Source organism: Cupressus sempervirens, chromosome 2 (genome assembly GCF_028749045.1).
Source record: "Cupressus sempervirens isolate cs-2001-9-10 chromosome 2, ASM2874904v1, whole genome shotgun sequence".
NCBI lineage: Eukaryota > Viridiplantae > Streptophyta > Pinopsida > Cupressales > Cupressaceae > Cupressus > Cupressus sempervirens.
This window is the reverse complement of record NC_143119.1, coordinates 666535486-666547803: the sequence shown is the minus strand read 5'-3', so window position 1 is coordinate 666547803 and position 12318 is coordinate 666535486.

Sequence of the window (12318 nt, the reverse complement as noted above, 5' to 3'; positions counted from 1 at the left end):
GTTTTTTCTACCCTTAACTAGGGTTTGACTTGGTGAGGGTCGAGGAGTAGGGCCATAGCTACCTCGCACAAACTCCAGATGAAGGGGGGCCCCAAAGGGAAGAAGATTATCAATGGCAATTACGTGGGAAGGGCGAAGGGCCGGGTAGAACTGAAAAAGACAAAACATTAGCCCTTGGTATAAAATAGTGAAATTAGCCCCCTTTTTTTTCTCTCCCTAACATCTATCACAATTTCTTCGAGGGCATGCATCAAAAAGAAGGAATGCAGATAAATTCCCTATTACAAAAGTGGTTAAACAAAAGGAAATGGTAAAAATAATACACACCATGTCTACCTTCTAAGGTAAGATACTTCATTATGATTAGGCACACATCATCCTAGGGCTCTGGAATCTTATCTCTCCTAAAACCACCATGGTATCAGTTTGGGGCCTCATTACCTTTGAAAAAAATAGATAGGTTAGCTTCATCTACCACCTTCGTAATTTTTGCCATTTTCTACCAGTTATTTCTAGGTTTGTTGCCATAGCAATGGTCTCCTCATTCACTTGAAAGGTGATGCCATTGATAATAACTCGCCTGTCCTTCCAGCTATTGATGAATTGTTGGGAACAATTCTCATTGTAGTCAGGCATAGCCTACATGTAAGGGACAAATCATCCCTCCTTCAACATTATCCAAGTAGCCTATCTTTTAGATAAATCTTCCATCTTAGTGGGCCCCAATCTGTTAAAGTCCCCACCCATGATAACTCTTTCCTCAAAAATATCTTCTTCCACAATCTCGATAATTTTCATTTGCACCCATAAAATCATAGAGGCAAGGCTAAATATCTTGTATCTAGCAATAAAAATGCCTTTCTCCTTACTCTTCATGGGGATGTAAAATCTAGAATGTACTGGCTAACTTAAAGCATCATTATAGGGAGTGCAAATAATATGCACTTAATATCTTAAAGATCTGACATTAATAACAAAGGCAACTTTTTCCGTAATCATCCCATACCACCAAAAAAATGATGGTGCTAAATTTGAAGCTAGGGTTATTAATTTCTTCCCTTTTTCTGTGCCCTCGCACGACACAAACCACATGTTTGATCCTCATGAAATGTCTTGTCAAATTCAAAGCTTCTTAACCATCATAGTAATAGCAAGGCCACCAAATTTGCCCATTCTCCAAATCTGGATAGTCATGAAGCATAGTTTAGAGTAGTCTTTTCCCTACTAATAAGGGAATTTATATATTCTAGTAATGATTCAGTACTCTTCCAACTTTTTGTGCTTGCGAGATCAAATCCCAACCCTACCAAAGTGTCAACCATCACATTACCTTCCTTGTAAGTGTGTTGTATGTCATAATGGTCAAGGGTTGTCAAGAGATGCCAAATGTCACCCATGATGCTGTGAAGAGCCCAACCTAGTTTAGAATGCCCTTTGATAGAGTCTATGACGAGTTTAGAATCACCTTCAATGGTTAATTTTCTAACCTCCATTTCCACAACAAATTTTAGACCCCAAAGTAAGGCAGCGGGCTGCGCCATGTTATTGGTTCCCTAGCCCACATTCCCTGAGAAGGTTAATATCACATCACCCTTTTCATTTCGTAGCACACTTCCTGTTGCTGCCAAATTGCCATGTGCCGCACCATCGAAATTGAGTTTGACAATAGACAATGTGGGTGGGGTCCAACAGGTACTTTTTCTAGTCAACAATTTTGAGTTGTCAAATTTTTGGAAGTTGGGGAGAATATTCCAATTCCCAACAATGTCCTCCTCCTTCTTGCTTGGGGGTTCTTGTGGCACTCTCAACTTAGCCACCATAACATTCTTTGTAATGAGTTTTCTCAATATCTCTCCCACCACCTCCTCTCCCTTTTCCTCCTCTTAGAAGACCTAGTTGTTCCTCTCCTTCTAGATGCCCCAACAAACATGTGGGGGGAGGAGATTCCAAAGGATTCTAAGACAAGAGTGGTAGAAAGGGTAATTCTAGTTTTCCATGAGTTGTTCCATGCCCTTGTTCATGACCGAAGCCAATGAGAACTTGTTCCAAATGTAGGATCACACCTTTAAAGTATAGGGGCATCCAAGAAAGAGATGCACGATGCTTTCTTCTTCTTGCTTGTAAAGGTAGCATCTATTAGTAATTTGTATTCCTCTCCTTCTTAGGTTGTCAGTTGTTAGGATCTTGTTGTGCATGACTATCCACTAGAAGAAATTAACTTTTGGCAACAACTAACAATTCTAGGTCTTTCTCTAGCTGATAGAAGTCTAATCGTTTAAAAAAATAAGCTGGTAGGTAGAATTAACCAAGAAACGACCATTAGTCTTCCTATCCCAAACCACCTTGTCGGATTGAGTATACAAAGGAAGTAGGTGGTGATTGATCATAACCTCCAATTCTTTAACCATCAGCTCCTCACTATTAAGAATATTCGCAGTAGATAAATGTTTCCACTTCCTTTGGCTATCAATTTAGTCGTCCACTTTCACCCCCACCATTTTTTTCAATTGTTCTTGAGGGCCACTGAATTTGCTGTAAATTAGTGGTCCCCCCCCCCCCCCCAACTAGTTGTCCTCCCAGAATCTTATTTTTTTACCATTACCAACCAACTATCTTATTCCTTTCCTTAGGAGCGACCTATTCTTGAGGATGTTGTTCCATACTTTAGAGCCATTGGGGATATCATAATTGAGGAGGTTATATCTGAAATGGGTGTTGGCAAGGTATTTGGCCCTCATGATTCTTCCCCAACCAGTCTAGTTTTCCACCAAACGCCAACCCATTTTAGTGAGTAGAGCTTTATTCATATAAGATATTCTTCTAAATTCCAACCCCCCTTTATCCTTGGGTTTGCAAACAATATCCCAATTGATAAGGTTCCATTTGTTTCTCTCCTTTGTGCTAGATAAAAGGAAATTCCTTTGCAATCTTTCAAGTTTTTCTGCCATACTCTAATTAATCTTAAATATGGAGAAAAAATAGATAGGCATTCCCTGTAGAGCTGCCACTCGGAGGTGAAGTTTTCCCGCATTACTAAGTAATTTTCCCTTCTGCCCAAAAAGCTTTTTTTGCATTCTTTCCAACACAGTGTTCCAATAGGTGTTAGAGACATCCTTGATTGTCAAGGGAAGCCCAAGATAAGTGTCTGGGAGGTTTTGAGAGTGGCAACCTAGAATATTTTTAACTTTAATTTGCAAAACCTCAAGGGTGTTAAAAAAATAGACCTTGTTCTTAACCAGATTAATTTGCTGACCTAAACAATTTGCATAGTTGGTGAGAAGGATTCTCCAAGCTCTAGCCTCCTAGATGGATGACTCGCCAAAGAGGAAAGTATCATCCACGAATTGTTGGATAACCTCTAGCAGTAGAGTAGTGGTAGGTTAGATACCTTTAAAGTCACCTAACTTAGCCAATTTGCAAACGGTCCTTCCTAACACTTCAGACACCATGATGAAGAGGTAAAGGGATAGAGGGTCACCCTGTCTCAGGCCTCTGCCAGCATCGAAGTTGCCCTAGTGGGGCCCGTTGAGCAACACCTCGTATTGTGTGGTTTCCACCATGTTTTTTATGACATTCAGCATGTCTCATTTGAACCCCACCTATTCTAGAACTTCATACAGAAAGGTTCAATTGACTCAGTCGTAGGCCTTTAAGATATCAAGTTTAAGGGCCATGCCTGGTCTTTAGCTTTTCTTCATTGAATGGATGATTCCATGGGTGGTAGTCACAACAGCTAGAATTTGATGACCCAGGACAAACCCCTTCTGAGGGCTCCCAATAACCCTATCCAGAAGGGATTTAATCATGTTAACCAACACCCTGGAGAACACTTTATACATGATATCACACAGGTTGATTGATCTAAAATCCCTTATTGATCAATCATGTTGTTACTAGTTTGTTGTCCACATTTTAGTCTATTAAATTGATATATCAAAGTTTATTTGGTCTTGATCTTGACTACCCTTATAATAGAGAGGCAATGTATCTCACTTATCAATCAATAAGATCTGTATTTTATTTGCATTATGTTGTAGTATTACATATATGTATATGTATATGTATATGTATATGTATGTATGTATATACATATATACATATATACTATATCTATACATACATACATACATACATATATATATCTGAACCCCACCTATTCTAGAACTTCATACAAAAAGGTCAATTGACTTAGTCGTAGGCCTTTGAGATATCAAATTTAAGGGCCATGCCTGGTCTTCAACTTTTCTCCATTGAATGGATGATTCCATGAGTGGTAGTCACAACATCTAGAATTTGATGACCCGAGACAAACCCCTTCTAAAGGCTCCCACTAACCTTATTAAGAAGGGGTTTAATTTTGTTAACCAACACCTTGGAGAACACTTTATAAATGGTATAACACAGGTTGATTTGTCTAAAATTCCTTATTGATCAATCATGTTGTTCCTAGTTTGTTGTCCACATTTTAGTGTATTAAATTGATGTATTAAAGTTTATTTGGTCTTGATCTTGGCTACCGTTATAACAGAGAGGCAATGTATCTCACTTATCAATCAATAAGATTTGTATTTTATTTGTATTATGTCGTGGTATTATACATATATGTATGTATATATATGTATACATACATATATATACATATATACATATATGTAGATATACATATGTACATATGTATATATCTATATATATTGTATATATGTATATGTATACATATCTATATATACATATACATAAACATACATATGATATCCATATCTATACATACACATATTCTAGCCCTCAGAAGGGGTTTGTCCTGGGTCATCAAATTCTAGCTGTTGTGACTACCACCCATGGAATCATCCATTCAATGGAGAAAAGCTAAAGACCAGGCATGGCCCTTAAACTTGATATCTTAAAGGCCTACCACTGAGTCAATTGAACCTTTCTGTATGAAGTTCTAGAATAGGTGGGGTTCAAATGAGACATGCTGAATGTCATAAAAAACATGGTGGAAACCACACAATACGAGGTGTTGCTCAACGAGCCCCACTAGGGCAACTTCGATGCTGGCAGAGGCCTGAGACAGGGTGACCCTCTATCCCTTTACCTCTTCATCATGGTGCCTAAAGTATTAGGAAGGACCGTTTGCAAATTGGCTAAGTTAGGTGACTTTAAAGGTATCTAACCTGCCACTACTCTACTGCTGGAGGTTATCCAACAATTCGTGGATGATACTTTCCTCTTTGGCGAGTCATCCATCTAGGAGGCTAGAGCTTGGAGAATCCTTCTCACCAACTATGCAAATTGTTTAGGTCAGCAAATTAATCTGGTTAAGAACAAGGTCTATTTTTTTAACACCCTTGAGGTTTTGCAAATTAAAGTTAAAAATATTCTAGGTTGCCACTCTCAAAGCCTCCCAGACACTTATCTTGGGCTTCCCTTGACAATCAAGGATGTCTCTAACACCTATTGGAACACTGTGTTGGAAAGAATGCAAAAAAAGCTTTTTGGGCAGAAGGGAAAATTACTTAGTAATGCGGGAAAACTTCACCTCCGAGTGGCAGCTCTACAGGGAATGCCTATCTATTTTTTCTCCATATTTAAGATTAATTAGAGTATGGCAGAAAAACTTGAAAGATTGCAAAGGAATTTCCTTTTATCTAGCACAAAGGAGAGAAACAAATGGAACCTTATCAATTGGGATATTGTTTGCAAACCCAAGGATAAAGGGTGGTTGGAATTTAGAAGAATGTCTTATATGAATAAAACTCTACTCACTAAAATGGGTTGGCGTTTGGTGGAAAACTAGACTGGTTGGGGAAGAATCATGAGGGCCAAATACCTTGCCAACACCCATTTCAGATATAACCTCCTCAATTATGATATCCCCAATGGCTCTAAAGTATGGAACAAAATCCTCAAGAATAGGTCGCTCCTAAGGAAAGGAATAAGATAGTTGGTTGGTAATGGTAAAAAAAAAAGATTCTGGGAGGACAACTAGTTGGGGAGGGGGGGGGGGGGGGGACCACTAATTTACAGCAAATTCAGTGGCCTTCAAGAACAATTGAAAAAAATGGTGGGGGTGAAAGTGGACGACTAAATTGATAGCCAAAGGAAGTGGAAACATTTATCTACTGTGAATATTCTTAATAGTGAGGACCCGATGGTTAAAGAATTGGAGGTTATGATCAATCACCACCTACTTCCTTTGTATACTCAATCTGACAAGGTGGTTTGGGATAGGAAGACTAATGGTCGTTTCTTGGTTAATTCCACCTACCAGCTTATTTTTTTAAACGATTAGACTTCTATCAGCTAGAGAAAGACCTAGAATTGTTAGTTGTTGCCAAAAGTTAATTTCTTCTAGTGGATAGTCATGCACAACAAATCCTAACAATTGACAACCTAAGAAGGAGAGGAATACAAATTACTAATAGATGCTACCTTTACAAGGAAGAAGAAGAAAGCATCGTGCATCTCTTTCTTGGATGCCCCTATACTTTAAAGGTGTGATCCTACATTTGGAACAAGTTCTCATTGGCTTCGGTCATGAACAAGGGCATGGAACAACTCATGGAAAACTAGAATTACCCTTTCTACCACTCTTGTCTCAGAATCCTTTGGAATCTCCTCCCCCCACATGTTTGTTGGGGCATCTAGAAGGAGAGGAACAACTAGGTCTTCCAAGAGGAGGAAAAGGGAGAGGAGGTGGTGGGAGAGATATTGAGAAAACTCATTACAAAGAATGTTATGGTGGCTAAGTTGAGAGTGCCACAAGAACCCCCAAGCAAGAAGGAGGAGGACATTGTTGGGAATTGGAATATTCTCCCCAACTTCCAAAAATTTGACAACTCAAAATTGTTGACTAGAAAAAGTACCTGTTGGACCCCACCCACATTGTCTATTGTCAAACTCAATTTTGATGGTGCGGCACATGGCAATTTGGCAGCAACAGGAAGTGTGCTACGAAATGAAAAGGGTGATGTGCTATTAACCTTCTCAGGGAATGTGGGCTAGGGAACCAATAACATGGCGCAGCCCGCTGCCTTACTTTGGGGTCTAAAATTTGTTGTGGAAATGGAGGTTAGAAAATTAACCATTGAAGGTGATTCTAAACTCGTCATAGACTCTATCAAAGGGCATTCTAAACTAGGTTGGGCTCTTCACAGCATCATGGGTGACATTTGGCATCTCTTGACAACCCTTGACCATTATGACATACAACACACTTACAAGGAAGTTAATGTGATGGTTGACACTTTGGTAGGGTTGGGATTTGATCTCACAAGCACAAAAAGTTGGAAGAGTACTGAATCATTACTAGAATATATAAATTCCCTTATTAGTAGGGAAAAGACTACTCTAAACTATGCTTCATGACTATCATTATTATATAAAATTTTTAGTGTTTTGATTAGTTATAATATGTTATACTATCAAAATATTATAAGTCGATATTTAAACATTTCAGACTCTCTCCCCTTGGTGTTGTTCTATGTTGTTTGCTTTCATTGTGTTTACTTTGCAAGGTGGTTTGGATAGCTGGGTGTGCCCTTGGCTCTAGTTATTTCGTCCCTCTTTACACCATTGGTGTTTTTTGGTTCTCTACTAGATTTATCTCCATCCTATGGTGATGGTCTTGTTTTTTCTATTAAACTTGGATATTGGTTGTAGGTGGTACGATGCGACGACCACCTACATGCCTTCTATTAACTTGATAAAATTTATTGTTTTTTTGAGTAGGATCTCTAGTACTGATAATTATTGTTATGTTGATACTTATGTTTTTTATGTAAATCATCAGGGATTTGTGTGGTTGTTTTTTGGTTGGTTCACCATTGTTGTAAAGGGCCAACCCCCTAGTTTTGGTTGCTTTTATTTCAAAAACATGATAAATCAATCGATTGCTGCTTAGACTAGAATTTTTTTAGAGAAATAATTGTAGTTTTTAACTTTGCTATTAGTTTAACACAATTTATTTTAAGCTTTAACTATACTTAAAATAAAATTCTTATTTTAATATAATTTAGTTTATAAAAATATTATTATATATTAATTTTGTTTAAGTTAATAGACTTTTTGTAGGATGTTTACTAAAAAAATGACTTTTCTGAATTATTTTTTCTTTTCAAACAATGGAAAACAATTTAGATTTTTATAACATGTTTTTTATTTAAAATTTGGATTTTTTAGGATTAGTTAATTTTTTAAATTTTTTTTATCATATGACAACTTTATTTGGGTTTGAAGCTTTAACTTTTGTAGGTGTTTGTAATCAAATGGATTGGGATAAACATGTTCTCTAATAATGTTGAGATTTCAAATTAAAAGGAGGATAGTATAGTGTAACGGGGGTTAAAAAGATGTAATTGCGCTCATTATTTCTTCTCAATTTGGACTCATTGGCTTTTCACCTCGGTATACTATAACATTTCTCTCTTGCTTTTTATTGTCTTTACCATTGATGACATGTTTTTTGTTTTTCTTTACAATAAGAGTTTCTATAAAATTTGAGAAAAGGGAAACTCAAGAATAAAGTTGTAAAGATTGCTTTGATTAATATAACTTTTTTTTTTATAAAACTAATAATAATTATATTTATGTTATTATGTTTCATATCTTGCTATAACATTTCTCTCTTTCTATTTTCTACCTTAACCATTGAATGACATTTTTATTTACAATACAAGTTTATATAAAACTTGAGAAAAGGGGAACTCAACAATAAAATTGCTTCCATTAATAAAACTAGCTTTGAAATATATTTATTATAAACTATTGATTTTATATATATATATATAATTTTTTTATCAAAGATTTCTGATTACAAAACAATTTAAAATAAAATAAAAATTGTATAATAGAAACACAAATCAATCTATATAATTTTAATTTAATTAATCAACACTTTTATTAATTCAGTTGACATGTTATACTCTATGCAAAATTTTATGTGAAGTATCATAAATATTTATATTCACTATACACTTTAACCATCTTACTTTCTAAAAAATCATCAATCTAGATATCTTCAATTTTATTAATCAATACTTTTATTCATTTAGTTGACATGCTATACTTCATGCAAAATTTTATGTAGATTATCATAAATATTTATACTAACTATACATTCTAACCATCTTACTTTTTGAAATAATTATTTCTCCTATCGGCTCACTATTGCATGCAAAAAAGCATGCAACTAATAGTTAATATGTTTAGGATTACAACTTTGGCTTGTGTCACCATTGTGACTAGGAATAAAGTTTGCATCATGGTTAGGATTGGTGTTAACATTAGGGTTAGCATTTACGAGCAGGGTTTACTGTTAGGGTTGGGTTTATGGTCATGGTTGGGGTTTAATGTCAAGGTGAGAATTGTGGTTCATCGTTACATCAAAGTTAGGCTAAGGGTAAGAGTTAGAATTATTATTCTAGGGTTAGATTTGGGGATAGGATTATGATTGTGATAAAATAACAGTTATGATGGGTTTAAGTTCAAGACAAGGATTAGAGTTAGTGTTAGAGTTAGGTTTTACTTAATGATTAAGATTAGGGTTTATATTATATATATAGTTAAGCTTAATGACATCATTAGTTTAGAGTTAATGGTGGAATTATGTTTAGAGTTAAAGTTTGGATTGTAATCATTTAACAAGGTAGGGTCAATAATAGGGTTTTAATTAGGATTAAGGGTAGGATTGGAATTACTATTAGTGTTAGTACTAGAATTTTAATTAGGAGTAGGGTGAGGATTTAGATTTGATTAGGGTTATGGTTTGGATTAGGATTAAGTTCAAGGTTATGATTATGGTTAGGGTTTACTATTAGGATAGGGGTTATGTTTGCAATTAGACTTTATAGAATGGTTAGGTCTAGGATTTGGTTCATGGCTATGACGAGAGTTTAGATTAGGGTTAGGGTTAATATTATGGCTAGGTTATGGTTTAGGATTGTGGATTAATTTTTTGTTAGGGTTGGGGCTTACACCATGTTTAGGGTTAGGGTTTAAGTTAGTGTTAGGGTCAACATTGGGATCATGATTAGTACTAAGGTTAGGATTATAATTTATTGTTATGATCATAATTATGTTTAGGTAAATGATTTTCATCACAGTTCTAAGGATAGGGTCAAGGTCAGGGTTAGGGTTACAGTTGGGGTTAGGGTGAGGATTTAGTAATTTCTCAAATTCTTAATATGGTTGACTTATACCATGGTTTGGGATAGGGTTAGGGGTTAGAGTTATGGTTAGAACTATAGTTAGGCATATGATTTTTATCATTATTCTATGGTTAGAATTATGGCTATGGTATGAGCTTGGTGTTAGGACTATGTCTAGTGGTAGAGAATATGTTTGTGAAGTAGATGTTGGAAATATAAGATGAGTGATTGAGAGGGGAGGGGTGAATCAATTACCACTAAAACAATTCCAAATCTCTTAGATTTCAATACAAACTTCTTATTAACTCAAATCCTTGCATAGCTTGGTTAGAACTAGATATTCACTAGAACTTGATTAACAAAGTAATCTCGAGATATTAATGTGTATTAACCTTTAGTAATTTAGTTTTAGAAATATAAAGCAGTAAACAAATGAAATGAACATGTGAGACACCAAGATTAATGTGGAAACCCAATTTGGGAAAACCACCAATGTAACTAGTTACAACTTTTCACTCTTCTGAAGTGAGCCTTATTAGGAGCCAACCTTGTTAAAGGTTACAAAGCACACTATTAGGTGTGACCTTGCTAAAGGATTTGAATCACCTTGTTAGGAGTGGCCTTGTTAGAGATCTTTAAGGCATTTCAATCTAGAAATCCCAGCTTGTTAGAGGATTTACAAAATGACTATTAAGTCAACTCTATTAAGAGATTTCTTTACTGCTAAAATTGTTAGAGAGTAACAATGATTGAACTGGTTATGAAACAACTGATTTGCAGATTTAGATTAGTGTTTTGGCTTAACCTCTGGATCCTTCTGGATTAGAATATTCTTTGCAGCTCCTTGGATGTTCTGCCCTTAATTAGACATCCTTCTTTATTCACATCTTATCTTCTTCCACTACTTCATATTTCAATCCACAACTTGACCTTTCTTATATATGAAAACCAATGTCAAGTTAGCTTGAATACCCTTTCAAATAAATAATTAACATCCACTAAGTTGGCTTGCAAAAATAAAATAATGTACAAAATTGTTCTGCTGCAGGTTGGCTAACATTGAAATTGGGTCACTTAGTTACCACTGAGTTCCTTGGTAACTGACTTGACTCAATTTACATTGAACCTGTTTAGTAACTAACTTGACTTAGTTTACACAGGAATTCTTCAATGACTGACCTAACTTGGTTTACACTAGATCACTGAACTTGGCTTATTCTGAAGTTCTTCTTGACTGATGTTGGAGTCTTCTAAGCTCAATTTCTACTAGTAGTGCTCTATAAGAATGTAACATTTGTGTAACATAAATGACAATATACAATTGAATAATTATTTTCAACAATCTCCCTCTTTGGCATTGATGGAAACACAACATGTCATAAGAAAAGGAAACTTAGAGGAATTAGAATGATTTATAAGATTTTATAATATCCTTAGTTTCATTTTGATTCTTCATCCATGAGAAATCCCTCTAAGATTCTTCCTCTGACATCTTATCTTTAGACTTCATCTAATCAAGTTGTCCCTCTTTCTGATATACAAATTTCTTCCTCTGATTCATGAAATCAATCTCCCTCAATTCTTTTGATATTAACATGACATCTTCAATCTCTTCCTCTTTGACATCAAATGCTAAATACTTTATACAATGAATTTATAATGTACCTAATGTACTAATTCACATGCAATGAGCTTTGACTTCTTTGCATCAACTTGATAGATTTGTAATGTAGTTAGGTTGATGCATCACTAATCTATACTCTAGTGAGCATCAAATAGAGAAATGACCCCTATCTTTCCTCTAAGATACAAAAATGCATCCTTAGGTAATGGTTTGGTAAATATGTCATCAACCTGCTCCTTTGCATTCACATATTCCAATCTAACCTCTTTATCTTGAACTAATTCTCTCAGAAAATGATAGTTGATTGCAATGTGTTTTGTCTTAGAGTGCATCATTGGATTTTTGGATATGTTGATTGAAATTAACCACTAGGTCCTTTATTTCTTCCTTTATTCCTGATAATAGTTGCTTGACCCATACTATGTTGGAATAATTAACTGCTATAGTAACATATTCTGCCTTTGATGTAGACTGAGAGACGCAATTTTGCTTCTTACTATTCCATGACACTAGCCTCTTTCCAAGAAATAATTCTCCTCCTTTGGTGCT